Raw genomic sequence first — 27,543 nt, forward strand, 5'->3', positions numbered from 1 at the left:
CTCTCCCCTAAGTTTCCACGTGATATATGGACAGCCCCTTATTTGTGAACGATTTTTTTTCTGGATTACTTGCTTTGTTTTCTTCAAAAATCACCTATCAATAACTTTCGGACATCTTATGTTTATAAACTGTAGAAAATAGAAACGAGTGGTTTTGACAAAACAATGCGTAATCTTTCGACAAAGAGGGGAATCATACACAGCAGGGGGTATTCCAATCGACACCAAATTTGGAATTTTTCCAAAGTTACACTAGATGAACAATTCCCCCAACTTTGAGCAAAATTTTTTTATGGTCGTGTCCAAGTGGCATGTACACTTCGTATGGAACGACCCTCCTGTAAATTAAATTTCAAAGTGATGACGTGTAATTTTTGCAACAAAATGTTCGCTGGTGTTCAGAAAAATCTTTGGAAAGAAGTTTGTAATCTGATAACTAAAAATTAAAATACTATTTAAACAACATAACAGGTATTTTTCATTTTAAATACGCAATATGCTGTCCACTCTGTGTTTAAGCACGAAGAAGAAATAAATGAATTTGAAATTCAACAGCAAACCCGATTAACAATTAGTAAACTGTAGGGTAGAAGAATTGTGGGTTACTTATCCTATGTTCTAGTATAGTATATATTTTAGTTGCATTTTTTCAAACTCGCCAAAAAGGGGAACGTTTTAATCGATCAATTATGTTATATCGCGCATATTGTTATTACCATATACCAGAATTGTACACAGTAATAATTTACAAAATATAAAATTGCAGTCGTAGCTTCCCAACCAAAGTTGGTTGGCTTCCTCACTGCTGAAAATGAACAAGAACGAAATAATCAAAAGTGTGCGTTTGCTGCCCTCGAATCGGTAAGTGTAGCAGCATGTCTGCCCACCCCACTTCGAGTTTCAGTAAGCCATCGCATAGCAAGGCACTCGTGGGGACGCTACATAGATTGTTCAACAGTTGCAAATACGGTTACCAACGTTTAACCAGATCAAGTTCACGGAAATGTTATGTTGTTTAGCGTACGTAGCGTCTGACTTCGCAATGACTTGACCTTCGATCCGTACCGGCGAAATGATGAATGCTAAAATCCACCAAATAGGACCGGTTTTACAACTCCGGCTCATGTAACGCATCTGTACAGTACAATAACGGCCGCCGTACATATGACTGATTAGCGAGTAATGTCCAACGAAGCCGAGGAAGAAAAGCTTGTTCTGACATCAAATGCACTTTTTATGCGCGTTCAGCTTGCCCGTAGTACAATGGTTTGCATTGCTACAAACTTTCGTTTCAAACGAAAAATTAATTATCTGTTCATGTACGTGAGTGCATGGCAGACACAAAGTTTTTAATGGGACGGCGAAATATTAGTTGAATAATGGGTTCAGAGGTTAAGTAGGTTTTGTTCTTTCATTTAAAACTATTGGTGTGATTCTGTATTGATTGTTTCTCTTTTTTGCATTTCGCATTAACTTAAAACACTTAGGTTTGATTATTATTGTCTCTACTTAACTCGAATCACGTTGGGTGGGAAAATGAACTTCGACTGTTTGCAATTTGTTACCAACCCAACATCCATTACAAGTTGTTTTGATAGCCACCTCATTACTCATGGAAACCCCAGAACGTGATTAATCCTACACGGTTGCGTTACTAATCAGCATTATTTGAAAAACAAAAAAAACTGTCAATTCCACCGGAGCAATACTGAGTAAACGTTCCGCAGGAAATAGTATGCAAAGTGAGACTGTTTGTTCACCACCCACCGCGCGCCGACTTGCAGCGCCGGCAAAAGGGGGTAACTCACGGTGCGTCGCATTGCGTCGATGCATTGCGCGCAATTGAAGGTGTATATTCTTACATCGCACAGATCGCCGCCACTCAGGTGTTCATCGAGAGTTCACTTACGCAGTGCGCGCGCTTTAGCCTTAGTGCACATTGTCAGTGCTCGTGGTAGGTAGGTAGGTACTTGCGATCACTTTAAACATCGCCGCGCCAAGCACTAGCAACAGCAACCGGCAGCGATGGGTAGTAAATCGTTGAATCTTAGCACGATCGGATCGTTCAACTTGCAGCTCTCGGCAGTAGGGGCGATAGTACTTTTTGTTTGTAACAGTAGTAGTAGTAGGAGTAGTGGCGGTAGTGGTAGTAATAGAAGGAGCAACAGTAGTACTAGAACGAATCAGGCAGGACTCACAGTTCTTAGCTTCGTGCGACCAGCGGTCAGCAGTGTCATTCGGTTGTTGATTTTCGCGAGTCGCGGACGTGTTTTCAGTGTTTTCGCTCCTGAGTTTTCTTACCCCGGGTTCTATTCGGTGATTCTAAGGCTGGTTAAATTTCTGGAAGACGACTAATTTGTTTGCTTCCCGGAGGCACGGTGCGCGGTTTAAGCTTGCAGTTCGGACGGTGGTACGAGAGTGGGGATATAAAAACAGCGGTTTCCACCCGTGAAGGCGATCATTCTAATAGTGACAGTGAAAGGATCTATATGGTGAAAGCTATTTTGTTGAAAAAAATCCTAATATAATAATCAAGGTGACAAGAGAAATTATTTTAAAAGGATTTAAGTGTATTATCGGTAATTTTCGATTGTTTGTGTGAAAGCTGTGTGCAAAGTGGAGGAAAGTTCTAGCGAGAACGGGAAGAAAACTTTCGACGGGTTTTTACACACGCGTTATAATCAATGATAACAATATCGGATGCAAATCGATAATGTCAGTTAAAACGTATTCAGCGGAAGAATCTTTTGCAGAAACAGAAGTGAACAGAGAGTGCCTTTTGCGATCGGGGACGAATTTGCTGTTTATAGATATCATCTGTTAGGAGCTGAACAGTTACAACAACTTCTCTCCTGGAAAACTGTTTGTTCCTGCTCATTCTTGCCTTCCGACCAGCCTCTTCTGTGGTCTGCTCAATTCAAGCTTCTCATTGCTCGGTAAGTTAAATAACAATAAACTCTGGATCGTGAATTATTTTAATGCTTGCCATGCGAGTTTTTGCATATGAACAATTTCAACGGTTCAATAAGTGACGAACCTGAGTCAAGTCGGTCGGTGCGGCAGATGCCACTCCGTACGTAAGGACGTAAGACGGGCCCATTATAGTTATAGCCCGAAGCTGCGAAAATAAAAACTGCCGACCCCAAATAGCGACGAATATCATAAATTACCAGTACAGTGTGCTTCTTAACTGTCTAGCAAATAATAGTTTGCTGCTCGTGGATCGAAGAATTGATCGACGCACCACAGCCGGGTCAGCAGCAAGTGAAAAGAGACAATCGAAGAGAGAGAGAAAAAAATAGCCAGAGACGAGGAGGGTGAAATGATAATGGACTTATGAGATTTGCGAATTACTCAGCAGTCTGACCTTGTCGGCGGCCGATCTGCGCGGTCTCGCGGGTGGGCAATTTTAAATTAGGGTGCATTATGGAAATTGTTGCTGCCCGGTTGGACACTGTGTGTGTGAGTGCAAGTCGCATATGCAAATCATGAGCGGACAACAATAATTCAGTGTAGCAACGCGGCACCTGTTATCACCGTGGTTGCACAGAGTGAGTGATTATGACTGTGGCTGTGATATTTTCAACAAGTCTTTCTTTGATTCGAAGGAATCTTGCGTTTCCGTTTCTGAGTGGTTTCTGAGCCTGAGGAAGTTGATCAATTAACACATTTTTTCAATGTTCGAATTCAACCGGACCAACCGGACAGACTGTTTTAGTGCCTTTAATATACAATTCATAAAACCAAGTAAAAGTTTGCATTGAAATATTTATATGGAATTTTTATACAATAAAAAAAAGGAAAAGTAATTACGAACGTCAAATTTAAAGCAGTTGTTTTGTGTAATAAAAAATCTTAATCTAACATTCTATTCATATTTCCAAATGATATTTTTAAAACATCTAGCAACGCGTAATTATAAATCAGGGCCTTGAATATCGGTTAAAAATATTCTACAATATCGGTGCACTTTTGGCAGAGAAAATAAAAATTTAAAAAAAATCTTAAACACAGGTCCATTTATATGTCCTCTTCAAAAAAAATTACACTGATGAACTTTGCTAAAATTGTTACATCTTAGTCAAATATATATTTTGTTAGGGCTTCAAAAATTTAAACCTAATTTATGGCTTAAAGTAGACTACTATGAAAAGCAGTATTGTATAAGATTATGTATTAGATTGTGATTAAAAGTGAACCAACGATATTTCACGTTGAAATTTTTTATGGCTATGAAAAAGTTTCTGGTTAGAAAAACTTTTTTTCCTTAATTGTGCTATTTTAAAATTTACAGAAGAATGTTTATCAACTTAAATATTTATATAAAACACTTAAGTTTAAAGATATCTGAGATGACTGAGATGAATAACTTTTTGTTTTTAAATATAATTTTTTCCTGTTTGGGATCTCAAATTCATATTTTTTAATATTTTTCTATAAATATTCTAACAATTTCTCAAACGCCATCTCATGATATCTTTTCCCTAACACTTGCCATTACCATATGGCCATGAGATGCATGGGTAAAGTTTCTTTTCAGCTTCTTTTTGAAATAATTTTTTGCAGTGTAGGATATTCAATTCTTCCGTTTTAAATATTTGAAAATACAAAGTTGGACAATTTCCTATTTGTTTTTTCAATTTGGTTGATTTTACTTTCATTTTTTTTTAATTTTGTAAGTTTTTTTCATCATCTTTTTTATAGATTTAAAATAGTTTTAAGTTTCGTAAATTTTTGTAAAAATGTTATATCTCGAGATCCGCTCATATTACCATACTACGGGATGGTTAGTGTTTCTTACATAAAATTTTCCGAGATATACGATGAAACCCTCAAATTTAAAATAAAACTAAAAAAATGCAAATTTAGCTTTAAAATACTAAAATAATCTATCTGGCAACACTTCTGGTCAAAAACCATATTTTTTCTGGATTCCTTGGTTTATTTTCTTAAAAATTTTTACTATCATATAAACCTATACATACTTTTTACTATTTTTCGAGTGGCTCGTAAAAATATTAATTACGAAATTTACAACTATTTTCGTAAAAATGTTATATCTCGAGATTGGCTCATATTACCTCCGGATGATAGTTGTTCGTTACGTGAAATTTTCCAAGGAACACGATGAAATTATCAAATTCAAAATAAAAACAACTGCATTTGCCAGAAAATGTAATTTTAGTTTTCAAATACAAAAATAATTTATCTGACAACACTTCCGGTCAAAAGTTATATTTTTTCTGAATTCCTTGGTTTATTTTCTTCAAAATTCACCTATTACCATTTTTCGGGTGTCTTGTGAAAGAAATTAATTACGAAATTTACAACTGTTTCGTAAAAATGTTATATCTCAAGATTGGCTCATATTACCTCGGAATGATAGTTGTTTCTTACGTGAAATTCTCCAAGGAACACGATGAAATTATCAAATTTAAAATAAAAATGGCTGCATTTGCCGAAAAATGTAAACTTAGCTTTCAAATACAATAATAATTTATCTGGCAACACTTCCGGTGAAAAGTTATGATCAAAATTACACTTTCAAGCTTAATTCCACGCGAAAATATTTTTCACCCTCAAGCAAGTGTGCAATAGCAGCATACTGCAGCAGTATTGCTAGAAAAATTTAATGGTGAGCTGTTCGTCAGATATTCAATTAGTTTGAGGGAAATCAGTTTTTCTACAAGTATCGTAGCGCCTTACGGTCTTCAGAAGAGTTTTTCTCAAAAACATTTTCTACAAATATCATGTTTCAATATATTTTTAGGAGCCAACTGGACATCTCTAGAGAATAAGTTTCGAAAAAGTGTATTTTCCCATATAAAATCGTATGGAAACTTTAAAAATCGGGCGCAAAAATATAGTTCCACTGATCGATCTGAAAAGTTACGCGGTTGTTATAGGATCCATAAGGAACACGAAAAGTGCATGGGAGCTAGACTTTATTTTTTGTCCTACCCTAGTGGACATGTGGAGTCCACGTAAATACTGATGATGACTGTATGTCACAGTCGAAATACGTATCTGTACGGACTAAATTCAATATTTATCTCTCAAATTTCTAGTAGAGTCTAACGGAAACTTATAATTTTTTCTTCTGATTCCAATCGCTGTATATTTTTTCGCAAACGATGCTAAGTTGTTCAAGATAATACGAAACACTGTAGACTGTCTCGAAATCCAGCGATTAGTCGACCTTTTACTCGTGTGGTGCTCCAATAATCTTTTGACATAATAATAACAATAATAACATCCAGAAACGTTGTGTGATTCCGTTCCATGGATTTTCAGCTATAGAGCAATTCCACAAAAAAACGGGCAACCTATCTAATCGACCATTTTTCATTTGGCTGAAACTTTGTATAGACGTTTCTATAGGCAGAAAATGCCATTTTGTACTATTGGTTTTTTGGAACACGACTAATTTTTGAGATTTTTTATCTAAAAAATTAGAAAAAAAAAACATTTTTTATGGAACCAAACCCTAGCAACAGTTTACCAGGTTCAAAATTTTGGTATAGCGTTGGATGCAGTTCTGTTCTTCAGGCCACACAGCAAAGACTTTTTAATGCACAGGCTGTGTTTGTGTTAAAAATTCTGAAGATTTTGAACATCGTTCTTATAAATCGATATATCAAAATAATGAAAAGAGAAGGAGAACAGTTTTGAATACCTGACTTCTAGAGAATCGTCTGAACTTGTATTCAAAAATATTTAAAACTTGTAAATATAGTGAAAAAATGAATATTGAAAAAAACTGAATTTGGGATTTTTAAAAACAAAAAATTATTTTAAAAAAAATATTTTTTTCGAAGGGTATTTTTCGGATAGACAATTTAGTTGCCTAATACTAATCTAAACAAATCAATGTAGACACTTCTAAGAGAAAAAAATTTCAACAAAAATATAATCCTTTTTTGAATTAAATGAAATTTTGCATAAGTATTTGGCTAAGCAAACTGAACATTTTTTCACAGGTCCTCCACCTTTTTTCTTTATATTCCAAAAAAAAATTGAAACCGCGTAAGCATTCAGGTATAGGTTTCGCTCAAAGTATTGTAGCCCGAAAGCCCTTGGTGGTCCAAAAATAAGTCTCTGAGATATTTTGACCGGTTAAGTTCTAAATAAATAACAAAATGTTATTTTAAAAAAAAGAAAGTCGATTTTTCCTAATTAATTTTTCTAAAGAATCTTGGAGTTTTAGAAAATCTTGCGGTAAACTGCTTGAGATGAAGAAATAAATGATTGTTTTATATTAAAAATTAGGTTTATGAAAAAACGAGAAAAATACATTTCTCAGAATATTCGTTTTCTTATGGTTTCAGAAGCTTCAGAATATTTTGAATAAAAACCTCATAATAAAGAACTTCCTTTCATTGCCTTTTAAGTTATTTTGAATGCTAGTTTAGAAAATTAAGAAACGATTACCACATTTTATATTAATGCAAAGAAGAGTTGAATCATCTTATGAAGTGGAAATATTAGGATGGAAAAATGCGATACAGATTTTTGCTCAAAAGTTAAGTTTTGAGGAATGTTTTCAATGTCAACTTACATAAGAAAAATAAAATTCCAATGATGCAACATGATTTAACAGTAATTTCAAATCAGAAAATTTTTAACGACTAATTTTCTCAATGCATCCGTTTTAAAATTTTTAGCTTTTTATTTAAAAAAACGCCTTTCTCGTAAATTCATTGAAATGTATAATCAAAATAGAACAATTCAGTCTGTGACAGCAAGATGTTGGATTAAATTATTTTAAAAGTTATCTCTGTCCTATGAATTATTTAACACAGTTCTCAACCCAAGAGTTAACCTTCATAAATATGAAAGAATATAGCTTCTAAACCAGTCCTGTGAATTTTGGCGCTTCCAGCCAGCCCGAAAATGCATCAAAAGGCCGCAGAATAATTGCTCGCCGGGTTTGTCGCTTCTACCCTTTATAGCATAACTTTATTTTAATCTCTAAAGACTTTATGCATTTCCGAGCTTTTTTTCTCTATGTGGACTCATCACTGCGACCAGAGAAACTTGATCTATTGTGATTTTACCCAGGTGTTTTCTGTACTCCGCACTTCATATTATTGGCAGTATCACTATTGAAGTAAATGATACGCTTTTTCATGTATATCCGTGCTTGTGTGTGAGATTTTACCCTTTTGTTTCAAGCTTACTGCTCTTCAATACCGAGCCTCCTCTTATCCTACCAATATTGCCACATTACAATACCCTGGAGTGAGACTTCACCTAACGTTCCTCTCTGGCCAGGTTTATTCTAAAGCGGGTGTTAGACGAAGCAAACATTTGCTATTTTTGGTAAGAATTTTATTTGCACAAAATAAAATCCGTACCAAAAATAGCAAATATTTGCTTCGTCTAATACCTGCTTAAGAGATCAGTTTTATTATAAAAAGGAGTCAAGAGAAAGGGGCCTTATCGAACCTCGTTCCCCGTGCCAATATCGCCAATTACAATTCCCTCGAGAGGATAAATATTCCTATCATCAGTTTTATTATAACAAGGACTTATTTTATCAGGAGGAAGGAGTCTTATCGAAACCTCGTTCCTCCTTCCAACATCGCGTCACAATCACAATCCCCTGAAAAGGCACTTAGTGCTTTACCTCTGGTCAGTTTTATTCTAAGTAGGACTTATATTTTGTCAAGAGGAAGGAGTCTTATCGAGACCTCGTTCCTCCAGCCAAAATCGCGCCATAATCACAATTCCCTGAAGAGAACTATTATACGTTACTCAACTCTATAACCTTGCGGCTTTCCGAGCTTGCATCAAAATTCTTAGAAACGGTGGAAAAGCTATATTTTTTTTATTTTTTCCGAGTTTCTAAAAAGCCCATATGGTTCCCGTCAATCCGAATCTCCGGGACTATGATCAGTATCGGGAATCTGCTTCTTTCTTTCAACGGGCCAAGATCCTAAATCGGTCAAGAATTGAAAAGTTGAAAGCAATTCATTTGTAAGTAAGTGTAAGTATCCGGGTTCAGGGTTATGGGGTAAAAAAATCTTGTACCAAGAGCTTTATGATTTTGGATAATTAATAAATTTAAAAACTTGAATTTTAAAGAATTCTTCAAAACTTAACTGTTTAGTAAAAGTTAGTCTTACATTTCTCCTGTACTTTTACCGAAAGTTTTGGAATGATGTCGTTTTTCAATAAATAAATTTCAAGAAAAAATTCAACTCCTTTTTTGGATTACTATAAAATTAGATGTTTATTTTCTAATTTTAATTTAAAATAGTTTAAAAAGAATGAATTTAGGAAGGTAATTATTACAAGCTTTTTGACATGAAATATCCATCTGAATCATTAAGAATCACTAGAGTCAAATATTTTGAAAAATTTTTTATTACATTTCTTCATCCTGGATTTTTTCTAAAAATTTCACTATAACTTTATTTAAAAAAAATACTTCTCCTTTCTAAATTTAAATTTAGTGTTTATTTCTGTTGTTATACGATGTTGGAAGATTGCATATTCATTTTCAAAGAGACAAGTAAGAGCCGTGGATCCGGTGCCAGTTGTTTAATTTTCAAATTGATTTGCAATTTGCAATTCGAGACAAATAGAGACATTCCATGGAAAACAGGTAAAAAAATGCGATTTCGCTGATACTGTTCACTGTTGTTTCTTTTTGATAAGAAGGTCACTTTATGATATCAGTTCTTCATGTAGACTTGCTATATCAAAAGGGCCTCTCCATAATGGCGATTGATGAATAAAAATTTCTATATCAGGAAAACGGTTTGTTTGATTGAAATGATGTCCTCAGCTAAGTTTTAGGTGATGAAATTGCGGTTCTAGAAAAATATATACATTGTGAAAAAAAATTCTGTGCAAAATTTCCCAAATTGTCACATATTTTTTATCTCAAAAAGTCTATTTCTTAAAAATCTTATATTTTTTCACATTGAAGATGTGACCTATGTTATTTTTTCAAAAAAATCCACAAAAGACCGATCGATCAGAATTATTTTCGGGATAGCGTGGACTGCCTCAGGCGCAAGTTTAACAGCGAAACCTGTCTCTGCTCAGTCTCTCAGCTCCCGGTTTTCTAAAACTGGATTTACTTGATATTAACACGTGCTGTTCAAATTGGTTACCTTGTGTGCTCGTCTTATTTTTAAAATCTTATGATATCAGGGTTCACCGGTAAGTTAAGCATATTCAATTTCAACAGGACCAGTGTAAAAATGATCGATTATGGTACACAAACAGCGAGCTGGATTGGTATCATGCTCTAAGTGATGAATTTCTGACATTTTAATGTGTAGCTAGAAAAAAAAACTCCCAAAAAAAGTTCAGAGTGAAAATGTCAGAATACTCAAACGTTCATAACTTTTTTGTTTTTCATTTTACCATCATCAAATTTTGACAAATAGTAGTACATATTGTCATTTTCAATGTGTAGAAAAATTATATTAAAAAAATAGTCTTTTTAAGATTTTTAATAACTTGTGACAACTTGGAAAAATTTTCACAGAAAAATAACAGTGCATACATTATTTCTAGAACCACAATTTTATTACCTACAACTTTGTTGAAGACACCAATTCAATCAAACAACCCGTTTTCCTGATATAAAAAAATTTATCCATCAGTCACATTTTTGGGTAGGCGCTTTTGAAACAGCAGTCGTGAGTCAACACGAACAGCGGATATCATAAAATGACCTTATTTTCAAAAAGGAACAACTATGAAAAGTTTCAGCGAAATCCGGATTGGTCGATCAGGATGGATTTGCGAAGTAGCATGGAATGACTCTGCTGTGCTCTTTCTCGTCTCTTTGGAAAACATTGTGCTGTCTCCCAACATGTTTTTTGCTTGCAAAAAAAAAGAGTAGAAACCGATCTCTGACTCTCAAGTAGAAAATCTCTTCATCCTTCGTATTTCCTTCCAAAGGTAAGAAACGAGCACCAGAATCTGCGTCACGCACGAAAACTTTTTGCACAGCTCTGAGTAGTTAAACGATCCCTACCCACAATCCCCTTGAATAAAACGACCTGTGCAAAATTTCAGCTCAATCGGACATTTTAATTTACTCCCCTCCTCGGTGGATTTTTGAAGATAAAAAAATCCCAACTTTGAACGTTTTGAGGCACCCCTAAATCATGCCCCAATTGAGCTGAAATTTCGCACAGGTCAATTTCTTGGGCCAATAAATAAAGTGTACATGGTCGGTTTTTAAAATTCAATGATGAAATTATTTCAATACAATCATTGTCGCCCTAATGTTCAGTAATAAACATTGAGTATAATAGCTTGAAAACCAAATATTTGTTATTTACAAAACACTGTTACTAATATTTGTTAGGGAATTAGAATTACGTTGTTCATTGATGTGAATTTTTGTAATATATCCAAGTCAATTGCTATACGTGTTCCCTTGCAAAATACAATGACCACTATTGTTGAGTGATCAGGTACCTCAGCCACTGCCAAGAAACCTTGATCTGCGTTTAAATAATGCACCACCATTGCACAGCAGATGTTCCGATGTCTCGCTTTCCATATTACAAAAGCGACAGATATTATCCTGAACCCGGCCAATGTTCTTTAAATGATATCTACTCGAACAGTGCCCCGTTACTAGGCCGACGTATGTTAAAAGAGCTCTTCTGTTGAGCCTTAGGAGCTTTTCGAATGATTCTCGTTTGGTGTTATAAATCTTTTAGATTGGGAACACTTTTTGACATCCGATAACAAATTAACAAGCCTTAAATTGTGTTGAAAAAAGAAAGCTGAAACTTAAGTATGATTGGACTAGAAATTTGGTTTATGGAAAAATATTTTTAAATAAGCTATTGTTGAAAAATCCATCATATATAAATTTTTTGCCAATACAAACTCATCATAAGTTACTCCTTACCAGACTTTATGAGATACATGTTTTACGTTACTTTTAGCAACAAATAGGGAAGTAGGTATAAAAGTTTCTATGCAAGAGAATGAATTGAATGTTTCGTGCAACACAGACACGCCGTTGCTATGCATTGCGACTCGCATTCGAAAAATGCCAAAAAAGTATAAAAACAGCGGAATCTCGAAGAGAAGTATTGAGGAAAAAAATTGTAGAAAATTTGCTTGGTATATTTTGTATTTTTTAATATATGCCATGTTTTAGATTTTGTTTTAAATCCGAAAAACTCTCTATGAATGAATATTTGCCTGATTTTGAAATATTTCATTTTTCTCCAAAAAAATATATACAAATACGCGTGGTTAGACCCCAGAAATATACACTTCTCTACAACTCGACACATCTACAGATCGACCGGGCAATGCTTAATATAATGACTGGATGTAATAAAAAGCAATTTTAGAAAGTTATTAATTTTTACGTAATTAAAAACTTTGAAATAATAGGCACATTCATCAAAATAAACACAAAGAAAACAAATTTATTGTCATCCTAGAGCAACAAATCACTCCCCTAGTGTGTCACCCTAGCGCGCCCCATAGAATTATCTTCGAGTCCATTTGTAGCAAGACTATTAACTTCTAATAACATCACGCAAATCACCTAAAATAACGGTGCATCTCGCATCGGTGACCCCAGCGAGCAGCCGCTTCCGGGATTAACTTTGTTCTCGACTGCAAGAGAAGAAAAAAAAGAACACACTCACATCAACCCCGGGGACGACGCGGAAAATCCTTCGCGCACTTACACTTGAAAACCATTCCGCAGTGGCGGCGGCGGCGATGGCATCGTAGGAAGTGCAAAATGAGGCCACCCGCTCGCGACGTTGTCTGCTGCTGCTGCTGGCCATCTCGGTCGCGATGCGAAAATCTCGATCAATGGCAAACCAATCACCAATCAGCGTGCATTACTCAATACCACCAACAAGATCTCTGCTTGAAAGCAAAACTGAAACTCTCGGTTCCAATGAAGCAATAGCGGCAAACAAAGGAAATCGAAACCAAAATTACTCACACTCGGCCAGACGGTTGGAAATTAGCGCTAATTGCGATAACACAAATATGATTTTATGGTCAGTTCCGAGCTTTCGTTCTATCAGCTGTTGTTTGTTACGACATTACGCAATGTGCGCGACCTAGGAAATTTTGTACCGTCAGCAGTTTCGATTCCGTTTGCCCTAGAAGCTTCATAAACGGTTTGATGGGCAAATTGGAACAAGTAATTGTGCAATACCACGACCTAAGAGCAGAGCTTGCTAGTTGCAGCAAGTACCTGCAGCTCCGCACTAATTGAAGTACCTAAAGAGTGTTAAATACCAGAACCCAACGAAGCATGAAGCGGCTGCTGTTTGAAGGCTCGTAAAACAAATGTTGTGCAGTCAATCGGGGCCTGGCATGCCTTGGTTCTGATTTCTGAATCGGACTTATTGCAGCTTTTGCCCAACGTTATTGCCTAGAAAGATTGAGCAAAGTTTGATCCGGTTATAAGAACCCATCCGAGGACAGAAACTGACGGTCGCGGATTCCCGGGTTAAGTTTGAGGTTCGGTCTTGAACTTGAACTGGTTTTACGACAAACGACGACTTAGATTTATCATAGCGAACGTGTGTGGAAGCTAAACTTTCCACAATCGGTTATGGAAATGGGATTCCCAAACGAGACGTTCCCACGCATATAATCGACGGAACATGTCTATATCGGAATTGATGCACTGTGAGAGCCCACACGCAAGCGGTGTGGTTTGTTGAGCAAGGGAACGGCGTACAGCGGGGGGCGTTGCTGAGTAGAATTTCGTAAAAATTTCTCACTTTTCTAATGAAATTTCCGCTACACCCCAGTGAGCACCTCTTGCTACGCTACCGCTAATTACCAACTGAACTAGCGGAAAATTTCACTTTGACTGACAAGAGCGACCCAGCCGAGAAACGTTGCACGCAATTTATTTGCAATCGCCCTATTTCAAGTTAGGAACGTTATTTCTCTCCTCTCTTTTTCTACATGACCTTATGACGAAAGCGAAACTAATGATCCACTCACAAACCTACCGGACATGAGCAGCATTGCTTTCCACGGTTTCATCCCGAACTGCTGTTCTGCTGGATCGAATAAATTAGCGCCATCGCACCTCACGAACAGGCAGGAAACTGCGAGGGAACCCTCAAACTTGTCACGTTGTTCGTCGTCTTGTTTACCACAGGCAGTGCAGCACCACCCCCAATCCCACTACTGCAACTATCAGTAAACCGGTCCCTTCACGTGTGAACTTGACTTGCGCGCCTCCATGATCGAAGGGAACACAACGCAACATATCGGCACCCACTGTGCCGCTCGAGCGATTATGACATCGAACATGACTGGGCGAATCGATCGCGTACAAACTACCTATGAGTAGCATTCGTTGTCGTCTGTCTGTCGGAATGCCGGTGCTTGATCGATGAAGGAACGCTGCATCTTCAATGAAGATTCGTCTTCTCATTCTGATACTGTATTGAGCTGGGTCTGGACCGATATCGCACTGCACGGACAACTGTGCAAAACTGGTTAGGTGTGGAACTCTGACCAAAGGCTGAAAGAATTTCTTACCCGACACGAGACTCGGCGCAGGAAAGTTATATAACGTGTGGTTCTGTGCTCATGCCTGAGAGGCTTTCGAAATTCGCGAATGATTTGCTGCCGGATTGTCCCACTGCACTGGAAGGTTGAAATATAGTGGCGTCACCTCTTGAAAAATATCTAAAACTTAATCTGCATTCTTATGACAAAATTACAGCTCGCTACTATCAAATCAATATTAAATTTTCCTATTTTTATAATGTCCATTCTAAACAGTACTCCAACTGCTTTCATTTAAAAACCGGTTCGCACTGAATTCAGAAGGTGCCGATCGTAGAACTGGCTCAAGCCTATGGGCCGATTATTCATCTACTAATTACCAACCAGGTGACGGGGGAAAAGGTTGTTCAACTCTAGCAAGGACGTTTTACTGTCCATTAGGCATTACTGGTCCAAACGACATCAAACAAAATGTGTGAGTGCAGTTTCCGAGGCACCGCCGCTCTGGTAGCCGGATTCGAACGGATCTCTTTTGCATACTAAACGCATAGGTGCTAGATGCAACGCGGGTTAAAGTGAAGAGTTGAATGTTTTCCCACAGCTAATACTGGCGAGGTCGATGGCCATGAGACATTGGGATTGTGTGAGATAAAAAATTTACATTTTTTATTCATTCGTGTTTTTTTTTTTTTTCAATATTTGTACGCAAGAGTCAGGATTGATACAAATAAATAGTTGAAAAGTTGTGAACAAAATTGTCACAGAATACTTTGCGGGGTAATTTAAAATTTGTAAAAGTTTTAAACAACTTATGAATCCCGAAGACTAATCCTATTTTTGACTTCAAAATATTTAAATATAATTACATATTTGTATTTTGACTTTTTTGAAATATTTGATTTCTTTTACATTTTTCGCAGTTCGACGTATCCAGCGTCGCTCGGTGTCTACTTTATCATCTTGTATTTCAAAATGGCGCCTAAGGTCGATGTTCGGCCTCTAATCATTATTTTAATTCAAATATGTTCATACTGGACGGTATTTGAACATCTCAGTCTGTTTTTGAGGTACTTGAAATCGCCATCTTGGATTTCGAAATGGTGTCTTCGGTTAATGGCCGGTCTTAGAAAACTATTCTGGCTCACAAGCTTTTATAATTACTGTTATTTGGCCATTTTACGCTAATTTCCAGACACCAGAAGTCGCATTCTTAGATTTTAAAACGGCGTTGGGAGTTATGTTTAGGTCTTTGGGCATCATCTTTTTTTCCTCATATAAAATTTATTTGACACGGCACAAATACAATTTTATGTTTAACGGCGCCAATTATATCTGGTGACTTAAAAACTAAAAGCAAATTTTTTATCCTCGCTGCCGACTACGAGCTGAAATTAAGTCTAACTTAAAACTAGCATGAATTTTTCAATCAGTGTTTTGTTGTTGAATGGTCGTCTGGTGCTCTTCGAATGGCCGATGTCATGAGCTGGGGCAGGGGCCTGTATTCTCGGGTCCTGGAAGTATTGTGCGGGGTCTAGTTGCTGGTTATGGTTCGTTGTTGTTGTTCGCTAGTGTTCAAGTGGCCATATGGTATGTGCCGCTGAGCCAAGATATCACTGAAGGCCTCGGGTTCTCAGGTCGTGGCGAATTCGAGTGGGGTGCAGTTGCTGATTCCAAAAGCTGTGCTTAAGGTTCAAACGTGTTCTTGTCGTTTTGTTGGGTGTAGACGGAGGGGAACGGGACTAGACTGGGGCATGGATGGATTTCAGGAAAATGTATATAAGGGTCATATAGGGTATGTCACGGCTCGCCAAGACATCACGAACAGGTACAGCTGGCCGTCTACCTCCGGCCTCAAGGGAAGCTACTAATTTAGACCTGGCGTCACGGTGGACAGGGCATGACCAAACAACGTGCTCTATGTCGTGATAACCTTCACCACAGGCACAGATACCACTCTCCTCGAGCCCAATACGACGGAGATGCGCATCAAATCTATAGTGATTGGACATAAGCCGAGACATCACGCAAATGAAATCTCGACCTACATCCAACCCCTTGAACCACGGGTTCGTCGATACCTTGGGGATAATGGAATGTAACCACCTTTCCAGTTCACCTCTGGTCCAAGCATTTTGCCAAATGATGATCGTATTCTGACGTACAAGTGCGAAAAATTCATAAATTTCACCGTTTGTTGCGCCCACCTTAGCCAAAGAGTCCGCTTTCTCATTGCCCGGTATCGAGCAGTGAGAAGGGACCCACACTAAGGTAATCTGAGAAGATTTTTCGGATAAAGCACTCAGATGTTCCCGTATTTTCCCCAGGAAATACGGAGAGTGCTTAACATCTTCCATCGATCGGAGAGCCTCAATGGAACTGAGACTGTCATTAAAGATGAAATAATGGTCCGTGGGCATTTTCTCGATAATCCCTAGGGTGTACTGAATTGCAGCTAATTCTGCGACGTAAACAGAAGCAAGATTATCGAGCTTATGGGAGACGGTTAAATTGTTATTGAAGATACCGAAGCCAGTGGACCCATCAAGAAGTGATCCGTCAGTGTAGAACATATTGTTGCAGTTGATATTTGGATATTTATTGGAAAAAATTTTGGGGATCTGCTGCACGCGTAAATGATCCGGGATTCCACGAGTTTCTTCTATCATGGATGTATCGAAAAACACAGTAGAATCAGAAGTATTTGATAAGTCGACACGATTTGGAATATTCGAAGAAGGGTTAATATTTTGGGACATGTGATTGAAATACAATGTCATAAAACGGGTTTGAGAATTAAGTTCGATTAACCTTTCAAAGTTTTCAACCACGGGACGGTTCAAGACCTCACATTTGATAAGAATACGAGAAGACAGGCTCCAGAAGCGGTTTTTCGATGGTAGTACTCCAGCTAAGACCTCCAAACTCATCGTATGGGTCGACTGCATGCAACCTTAGGCGATACGCAAACAACGATATTGCATTCGCTCCAGTTTGATCAAACGTGTGTTTGCTGCGGAGCGGAAGCAGAAACACCCGTACTCAATAACAGACAATATCGTTGTTTGGTTAAGTCTTATAAGGTCTCCTGGATGGGCTCCCCACCATCGTCCGGTTATTGTACGAAGAAAATTTACTCTTTGTTGACATTTTTTTATCAGATACCTCACGTGACAACCCCAGGTGCCTTTAGAGTCGAACCAGACACCAAGATATTTGTGTACCAAAACCTGAGAAATCGTTTTACCCATTAATTGTGTTTGAAGCTGAGCAGGTTCATGCTTCCTAGAAAAAACTACTATCTCAGTCTTCTCCGGAGAGAATTCGATACCTAGCTGTAAATCCCAAGCAGACAAATTGTCCAAGGTATCTTGCAATGGTCCTTGAAAATCGGCAGCTTTGGCTCCTGTAACAGAGATAACACTGTCGTCTGCAAGTTGTCTTATCGTGCATGAATTTGCCAGACATTCGTCAATGTCATTTACATAAAAATTGTAAAGAAGGGGGCTTAAGTATGAGCCCTGGGGAAGACCCATGTAGCTAATTCGAAAAGTTGTCAAATCGTCATGCGTAAAATGCATATGCTTTTCGGACAACAAATTGTGCAAAAAATTGTTCAAAATTGGAGAAAATCCTTGCCGGCGAAGTTTACCCGAAAGAATGTCAATAGAAACGGAATCAAAAGCCCCCTTAATGTCCAAGAACGCAGACGCCATTTGTTCTTTGCGAGCATACCCAGCTGAATATCTGTTGAAAACAAGGCAAGACAATCATTCGTCCCTTTGGCACGGCGGAAGCCAAATTGAGTTTCTGATAGTAGACCATTTGATTCGACCCAGTGGTCTAAACGACGGAGTATCATTTTTTCCATCAATTTCCGGATACAGGATAGCATTGCAATCGGCCTATAAGAGTTGTGATCAGAAGCTGGTTTCCCTGGTTTTTGGATGGCGATCACGTTCACTTGCCTCCAATCCTGCGGTACAATGTTTTGCTCCAGGAACTTATTGAACAAGTTCAACAAGCGCCTCTTGGCATTGCCGGGTAGATTCTTCAACAAGTTGAATTTGGTTCTTTCTAACCCAAGTGCGTTATTGTTACAGGACAGAAGGGCAACTGAAAATTCTGCCATCGTAAAAGGTGATTCTATCGCGTCGTGGCCCGGAGACGCATCGCGAACAATGTTTTGCTCAGGAACAGAGTCCGGACATACTTTCCTGGAAAAATCAAATATCCACCGACTTGAAGACTCCTCGCTTTCGTTGACCTTTACGCGATTCCGCATTCTTCGGGCTGTGTTCCAAAGAGTGCTCATCGATGTCTCCCTCGACGTCTCGTTCACGAACCGACGCCAATATCCGCGTTTCTTTGCTTTAGCCAAGCTTTTAAGCTTGGTATCAAGCTCCGAATACCGTATATAGCCGCCAGGTATACCTCCCTTCTGGTAGGCCAAAAACGCGTCGGATCTTTGCGTGTAGACATCAGAACACTCTTTGTCCCACCACGGAGTTGGAGGCCGTTCTTTGATCGTTACGCCGGGATATTTCTTCGTTTGGGCTTGCAACGCGGCATCGAGAATCAAGTCCGCGAGGAGGTTGTTTTCTTCAAGTGGTGGATGATGTTGAATCGACTCGACCGCTTTTGAAATCATTTCCTCGTATAACTTCCAATCGACATTCCGTGTGAGGTCATACGGAATGTCAATTGGTCGCATGCGAGTTGATCCGTTAGTAATTGAAATAAGAATAGGCAAATGGTCGCTACCGTGAGGATCGAGGATTACCTTCCATGTGCAATCCAACCGTAGCGACGTCGAACATAAGGATAGATCCAAAGCGCTTGGGCGCGCTGGAGGTTTCGGGATACGTGTCATTTCACCGTTGTTTAAAATAGTCATGTCGAAGTCATCGCAAAGGTTATAGATTAAAGAGGAGCGGTTATCATTGTAAGGGGAACCCCAAGCCACACCATGAGAGTTGAAGTCTCCCAAAATCAAACGTGGCGAGGGAAGAAGTTCTATTAAATCAAAGAGCAGCCGTTGCCCAATCTGTGCTCTGGGAGGAATATATATTGAGGCAATACAAAGCTCTTTACCTTGTATTGTCATTTGACATGCGACAACTTCGATGCCTGGAATCGAGGGGAGGTTAATACGATAGAAAGAATAGCACTTTTTAATCCCTAAAAGTACTCCTCCATATGGGGTGTCTCGATCAAGGCGAATAATATTAAAATCATGGAAGTTGAGATCAATATTTGAAGTAAGCCAAGTTTCACAAAGGGAAAATGCATCGCATTCGTTTTTATTTATCAAAACTTTAAACGAATCAATTTTTGGTAAAATACTTCTACAATTCCACTGTAAGACAGAGATAGAATCCTTCATATACGCAGTTGAATTGGGCATCGAAGGATACAATCGCTGCAAGGAGGGACCATTGGGCAGTCAACTGCTTCAAAAATGATCTAACTGTTGGGAGAAATGCTGTAAGAAAAATTTTAATTGGATCGGGTACATTGAAAGTTTCAAAAATCCAGTCCACAATGTCAGAAAATTTCACCAGTCCAGCATTTGGTTTTTCCTCTGGATGTGCAAAAGGAACAACTGGGGTTTTAGATATTCCAGGAAGTGCTGGGAACTCCTTCTGGGACTTTAAATTTGCAAGCCCAGGAGGAGTTTGCTTCGGTTTTTCCGCTGCACTTTTAGGTTTGTTTGTACCATTCATTTCACTTTGGGAAATCTTTGGACCTTTTCGGGGAAGTTTAGGAGAGGAAATATTTTTCCTCTTTCTCGACTCCCCAGGATTGGCATAGGATGTTCCCGCTGATGGATCGTCAGAATCGGTTTCATCAGAGGACAACAGATCGAAGGGGTTCGAAGTAACGGGAGAAGTGGTAACGGTCTTCTTCAGCATGTCAGCGTAGGAACGCTTTGAACGCTCTTTGAGAGACCGTTTTATTTTATCCCTGCGCTGCATGTACACCACACATGTCGAGAGCTCATGCAGATTTTCCCCGCAGTGAATACACTTTTCAGCGTTAACACTGCAAGAATCTTCCGCATGAGGCTCCTCACACATGCCACAACGTGCCTTATTGCAGCAGTAGGCGGTTTTATGGCCTAACTGCTTGCAATTCAGGCAGTTTATGACGCGGGGCACGTAGAGCCTCACAGGGAGACGAACCCGGTGGATCGAGATGTGGCTTGGTAGTGCAGACCCGGCGAACGTAAGTCGAAACGAGTCTGACGGAGTGTGAACTTTTTTGTCACCGACGAGCGATACCGACCGCACTTGCAGTCGAGCACCTTCGCATCGGGACATGTGCTGTTCTTGAAGCACCCTTCAGCACTTTTCAATATACACTTCACGGAAAGACTCGAATCGGTCACGACACCGTCGATCTCCACATCTCTAGCGGGTACATAGACACGGTATTCCCGTGTAAAGAGCTCGGAGCAAGCTATATCGTTGGCCTCTTTAAGGTCATTGACCACGACACGGAGCTTGTTCGGCCTGATTTTAGAAATTTCAGTCACAACTTTATAGTGTGACGTCAGGTCTTTCGAAATCTGTAATATTTTCAATGATTTCGATTTCGGCCCTGCTTTAGGCCTGAGGTAAACTGCCACTGGAAGCGTCGATCCGTCTGGATACAACCTGACACGTGAGGAAGCTGAAGAATTAACAGTAGAAGAAGGGGCAGGAGGGACAGGGTCGGGGGATTCGAGGATGGAGGTGCGGGAGGTGGGGGATCTACATCCATCGCGCTGAAACTAGCGCGCCGATGGGACAGACAAGAAGCACGTACCTTCCTTTCCTTCTCTCCTTCGTGTTGGATAAACGTCCACAGGAGTACACTGCACTCACCACCAAATCGTTCGACAGCAGGCAGCTACAAAGCGACACAGTTACACAAAGGCACTTGACCTTGAATGCGAAACAGCAATCTAAGCAAAAGACACCGGGCCCGGTCAAAGAATGCCAGCACTTGTGCACACGTTTTGAATTTTATCGGAGCGAATTCGAAACACAACCAATGCTGAAGCGTGTTCGGCACAGAATGAGGGTATCATCTTGTTTCTGAAAATACACTGCCAGTGAGGATTTGGTGTGTCCAGAGCTGTTTTTCTAAAATTAAAAGATGCCTAAATTGTGTCTGTGGTCGATTTCCGGTGAGCTTCATTTCGGGTCCGGAAACACCTATATTTGATAGTATTTGACCATTTTGCACTGTTTTCCACAAACCGGAGTCGCCATCCTGGATTTCAAAATAGCTTCTGGAGTCAAGTTTTGGTCACTGAGTATCAACCCACCATCAAAGTCATTCTACAGTCGTCAACTTTTTAGAAACAAAAAAGCAACTGAGTTTTGCGTTTGTATATAAGAACAAGAAGAATATAAAACATCACAAAAATGCAAAAAATTCACAAATCAAAACATGTGAAAATATTAAAAATAAAAACAACATATAGAAGATCGAAAATATCGAAATAAAATTTCCATGCTGATGGATTTCAAAACACGAAATGCCGCAAATTGTTAAAATTGAATCAATATAATGATAAATCAATATAATGAATATAATTGTAACAGGTGAAAATGTCGGCAAGCCAAGAGTGCCGTGATTTACGCGAATAAATATTAAAATGATGAGAGAAGAGCCAAATAAACCTTGAATTAGTTAAAAGCGGTACTCTCAGAAGTCAGACGTCGACGAGATGCACCTAGGCGGCATCCATAAATTACGTAACGCTCATAGGGGCAGGGGGGGTATCCTTGAGCGTTACGATTTGTTACACAGGGGAGGGGGGGAGATGAGTTCAGCGTTACGTAACGAAAAATGTCTGGAGAGACTCTCAAAAAACGAGCATTTTTATCAAGGAAATGCTTCTGCAGCGTTACGTATTTTTTATGGGGGGGTAGGTGTTGGCGTTACGTTTCGTTACATACGGGGGGGGGTGGGGGTCCAAAAATCGGGTTTTTAGCGTTACGTAATTTATGGATGTCGCCCTAGTCGCCACCAGGAGACACACTCCGTAAATCGACCACGGGGGCGGAGGCGAAAAAAACCTCTGGAAATGGGGGCGGAATTAATGGGTGAACCGGTGGAGAGCGCCAAAAAATCAACCGCCAACCATCATTTCACTGATCGGCAAAAACTCGAGGTGAAAGGTTGTACGGTAAACGAATTCGAATTAAAATAAAAGCGACAGTGCGATTATTGTTTGCTGAAAGGGTAAAACGTTTAAAGATGAGATAAAATAGAAAAAGAGAAGTTGGAAAGTGAAGTTAAGGAATCGTGGAAAAAAACTGGTCAATCAGGTGCGTAACTCCTATAAGAAAACCAGCCTCCAACCGACGCCCAAACACCATTTTGTAATACCCCCCCCCCCCTCATTATGCCCTCAGGACCTCATGTTCCTGTAAGAAAGCTGCTAGGATCCAGCTCTTTAACCTGGATAGCTATCCCTACTGGAGTTAGCCAGTTCCTTGGAGCACCATGACAAACTGGGACACCAGGAAGGCGAGTGGCAACGGACTTCAGGCAGTGGCAAAGCTAGGAAGGAGAACGTAAGCAGACGTCGAAAAAGAGGCTCCGAATGCTAAGAAAGTGAAGAGACGAAGTAGCAGATAGAGACTAAGGAAGTGGGAGTGACAGACTAAATAAAAGAGTCGTTTGAGACGAAGTTAAAGTCTTTAATTTAACCAACACACGAGAGCCAACGCTGAGGCGGTGTAGAACGGAGTCTCAGCATTGCTGGCTCTACCGGCCCGCTAGTTACATATTATATCAAAACCCTTGATTAAAGATGAATGCAAACATTTTGAATTGTTCGAAGTTTTAAAAATAAGGAGCACAATGTCTAAAAACAAACCAAAATATGATGAAAAATTAAAGAAAAAAATTAATAAGGAAATGTCAAAATATGAAACATAACACCCAAAAATGAAAAAAATGTAAAATTTATTCCCTTTTTTAGTGATAAACTATGAAAAACTCTGGAAATGCCAAACAAGCAGGGCATATATGTGAAAAATGTCAAATTACCCGCAAAAAATTAATCAAAAACAGCAAAAATTATAAAAAAAATCAAGGCTACAAAGTACGCTTTGACAAGCGAATGATTATGAGTTCGAACCGTTCGGTGTCAGAGGGACTTTTACTGATTTATTATATTATCGCCCGGGTGTTTTCTGTACTCTCCTCAATATGTGAGAAGAGTAGAGTGAATATTCATCGTTTACTTTGTGCCCAGCATGAACGCTGCGTGTAGCATTTTTTTACACTACACTTTGTTTCTCTTCTATGCTGTGTTTCTGCTCTCACAGAAAAACACAGAGTACTGAATCTCTCAAGGAAGAGCACACAGAAGTACACCGCGGTGTACGCTGCTGAGATAAATTCAATAGCATACGAAGGGCAATCATGCGTGACGAACGGCTGCATTTATTTTGACGTAGAGTAACGTCTATCAGGAAGCTCGGCGTAAAATGAAAATCTCAAACTAAATTGGGGAAAAACACGTCCACTTTCAAATGTTTAAAAACGTTTATTTTTCAGCGCATTTCAATCGTTCTTGCAGCAATAGATTCGAAAATTATGCACGCATTCGCTCAAACGCATAAAATTGTAATTTGATCAAGCAAACAATTGTACTATTCAAAATTGTCAAGCCTTGATTAAACGGTGATTTCGACCACTATTTGGTCGCTTTATGCTTGTTTTCTTCAACAAGGTCGACAGAAACTATGCACTCTTTTGGCTATATAAAGGACTGCTTTTGTTTACACAAATCATTTTACTATCGGATGGTGCGGCTAGTGAACATAATTCAGCAGCAGCAGCAGCAACAGCAACGGTGGAGCGACGATAGCGGCAGTGACACTCTCTCCACTCCGGCTGACTTGCCCAGCAAACAAATTTGTTCATATAACTCGCGCTCAACTATGTTAAGTGAACCCTTCGAGGCACCAAAAGGTGCCAGTTGCCGATTATTCTTGTTTACTGGTTAGTCCATCCAGAATTCCAGCCATTTTAGTATTTTGCAGTAGCCATGTACTACTAACAGCCACCAGCATTACGGGTGAAACCGGCACGAGATGACCGGTACTCTTTTGTCTTTCCTCCTTTCAGCTGCTAACACCTAGCGTCCGTATGTAATCAATACGGTTTAGTAATGAAACTGATAGGGTGAAATGTTCGAACGGTACTCTTTACATCAAGGCTTCGTCAGTTAGTTAGAAAGAAGGAGGGGCTTAGTAGAAAATAGAATGACAAGGAAAGTAAATTTTTCTTGAAAACTGCGCCGGCCGCTGTCGTAAAATTAACACCAACAAAAACATGCATATTTGCACGACCTTCTCCGCTAGCAGCAGTATTTTGTAAAACAGAAATTTTAAATTCAATTAGCCGCTTCTATCACAAAATTTCGATGCACCAAAAGGTGCCAGTTGCCGATTATTCTTGTTTACTGGTTAGTCCGTCCAGAATTCCAGCCGATTTAGCGATTTAACAGCCGCCCGCATTACGGGTGAAACCGGCACGAGATGACCGGTATTATTTTGTCTTTCCTCCTTTCAGCTTTTAACACCTAGCGTCCGTATGTAATCGGTACGGTTTAGTAATAAAACTGATGGGGTGAAATGTTCGAACGGTACCTTTTATATCAAGGTTTTGTCAGTTAGTTAGAAAGAAGAAGGGGTTAAGAAGAAAATGGAATGACAAGGGACGTAAATAAGCATCTAGTATATAAGCAATAAGCAAGCTAGTGCATCGCCAGTGTTAGAGCAGTTGCTTTTGGAGCGAAGGATAATACTGGTCAACACAGGTGCACTCAAAAGGCTCAAACCGGAAAAAAATGAATGATTATAGCTCACACCCACCGATAAGATATCAAGGATCTTTTTCCATGTAAATTTTTGTCTTGAATCTCGCTTTGCCGTAAAAATTTCAGATCTTGATAAAAAATATTTTTAGTGTTTTGAAGGGTTTTATCTAAAAATTATGAGAAAAATTTACCTTTTTTGTAATGTTCAATGGGCTCTGTGAGCCAAATTATTAAATGCGATGCTGAACTAAACCATGCAAAATATTCAAAAACAACCCCACAAAAATAAAAAAATGTAGGAATCGAACAGATTTGAAAAAAGTGCAAAAGAGTGGTTTTGTAGCGAAGAAAGAAAGTCGAAATGTTCTACAAAAAGGCTATAAATAAGATTATCTTTCAATTTAGGACTGAGCACCTTGACTTTTTCAACTTCGTTTATTTTTGGGACAGCCTACTAGTCAACCATTCCTGTGGAATTTGGTGTCCCTAGCCTTTTTCAGAGACTTAAATAGGTTTTCTCGTAAACATAATGTTTAAACGACGAACCCGGCGAGAAACTACTATGCAAACTCTCACGTAAGTTGACGCGTTTTGGTAATTGCTAGGGGCACCAAAATTCATAAGAATAGCTGAATAGCTAAAATCTTGAGTTTTTCCCGAATTGAGCTTTTGGAGTGCACTTTTTTCACTTTGTCGACCAGTGTTATACTCATTGAAAATGTTGGAATGCCGTAACGAAGACGGTTGTTAAATCGACTTTACAGCCGCAATCGGAACTCCATTCTCATGTCTGTCAGCACGAACAGAATTTGTTGTCCTACAGTCGCAGAGCTGCAATATGCAACATGCGGCAGCGTCTCTCAAGCAAGTGCGTCGCTTTGCTCATCACTGTAAGAGCAGTTGTTTCCGCAGCAAGAGAAATCTCCTACATGGTAAAGTGATGTAAAAGTTCGACACTGCAAACAAAAATGACGGAAACCGCATTTTCACTGTCTCAAGTTCAAATGATCTTGAGCGGCAGCGGTGTCAATTTTCGATCATAGTCTGGTCATTGAAATAAATGAGATGTCTGATTTAATATCGAAATTATTTGATTTAAGCCAATTGCATGAAGTCGATGAACTATATAAGCATCTACAATCTTAACCGCATAAACATCGCTAAAGCAACACAGCGTGTGCGAAATCACAGAAATGCTGCTATCACCGTCAACTGACTAGCTCCAGTCTCTCTCAAGATTTCAATTTCAACTGAAAATCCTTTCATAACAGTAAAGGTTTGCAGCGCTGCACGGTAGTGTTTCTCTGGGAAAAAAGACAAGTCTAGGAGTAAGTGACATGATTATTATAATTAGTGCTTGTGTGTATGTTTTTTCACCCTTCCTTTTTTACGTTTACTTTTCCGAGCCTCGCTGTCTCCGGTCAATATTATTGCCAATGGAAACTTTCAATTGAAATTACCTCATGACAAAACTATCAAAAAATGGCAGGAATGTAAAATCTTCCAAAAGTTGCAACGACAGTGAAACTGGCCAAAATATGCACAATATCGATAATATCAATGATATCCAATATATACCGCACATGTTTACAAATTTGTCAAACACAAATAATTCAAAAATATAAAAAAATGCATTAGACTGTTTCGAAAAATTTTAAAATATACGAAAAAAGTTGAAAGAATTTTAAATTATGTAAAAACCTCAAGAGAAATGTTAGAAATTTGGATCCTTAAAATATATATAGGAAAAAAACAAGAAAGCGAACAGCAATAGAAAGGCAGAAAAAATTATCGAATATGTGAAAAAAGAAAAAAAAATCGTAAAGATTAAAATAACAACAAACAGAAATGTGAAAATGTGACGAATTAGGTAAAAATTAGAAGAGTTAATCAAAAATACCAATAATAACAAGGAATCACAAAAGATAAGAAACAAGTTGCAAAAATAGCAAAAATATCAAAGGTAGTAATCAAATATGACAAAAACAATGTAATGATCAAAAATGCCATATGCTGAAATTTTCAAAACTTTCACATTGTTGACATAAATCAAACATGTCGAGCACATCAGACTGTCAAACACGTCTGCAACGTCAAATTTACCAAAATGTCCAAAATGCCAATGATGTCAATAATGTCAAAATATGTCAAAAATATAAAAAATCGATCATCACTATTTTTTTAAAACATTTTTTAGATAGATAATTCAGTTGCCCAAAACT

The 27,543-nt window shown here is 38.6% G+C and overlaps 1 protein-coding gene across 2 annotated transcripts in view; it reads left to right on the forward strand.

Moving 5' to 3' along the window:
- Positions 1-2,021: 2,021 nt before the first annotated feature.
- LOC129722825 (lysosome membrane protein 2) overlaps positions 2,022-27,543 on the forward strand; it is a 159,726-nt gene continuing 134,204 nt past the window's right edge. For both annotated transcript variants that reach the window (XM_055676611.1, XM_055676610.1), the window contains exon 1: positions 2,022-2,936. The gene's annotated coding sequence lies outside the window, so the exon portion shown is untranslated. The remainder of the gene's footprint in view (positions 2,937-27,543) is intronic.

Source organism: Wyeomyia smithii, chromosome 2 (assembly GCF_029784165.1).
Source record: "Wyeomyia smithii strain HCP4-BCI-WySm-NY-G18 chromosome 2, ASM2978416v1, whole genome shotgun sequence".
Taxonomy (NCBI): domain Eukaryota; kingdom Metazoa; phylum Arthropoda; class Insecta; order Diptera; family Culicidae; genus Wyeomyia; species Wyeomyia smithii.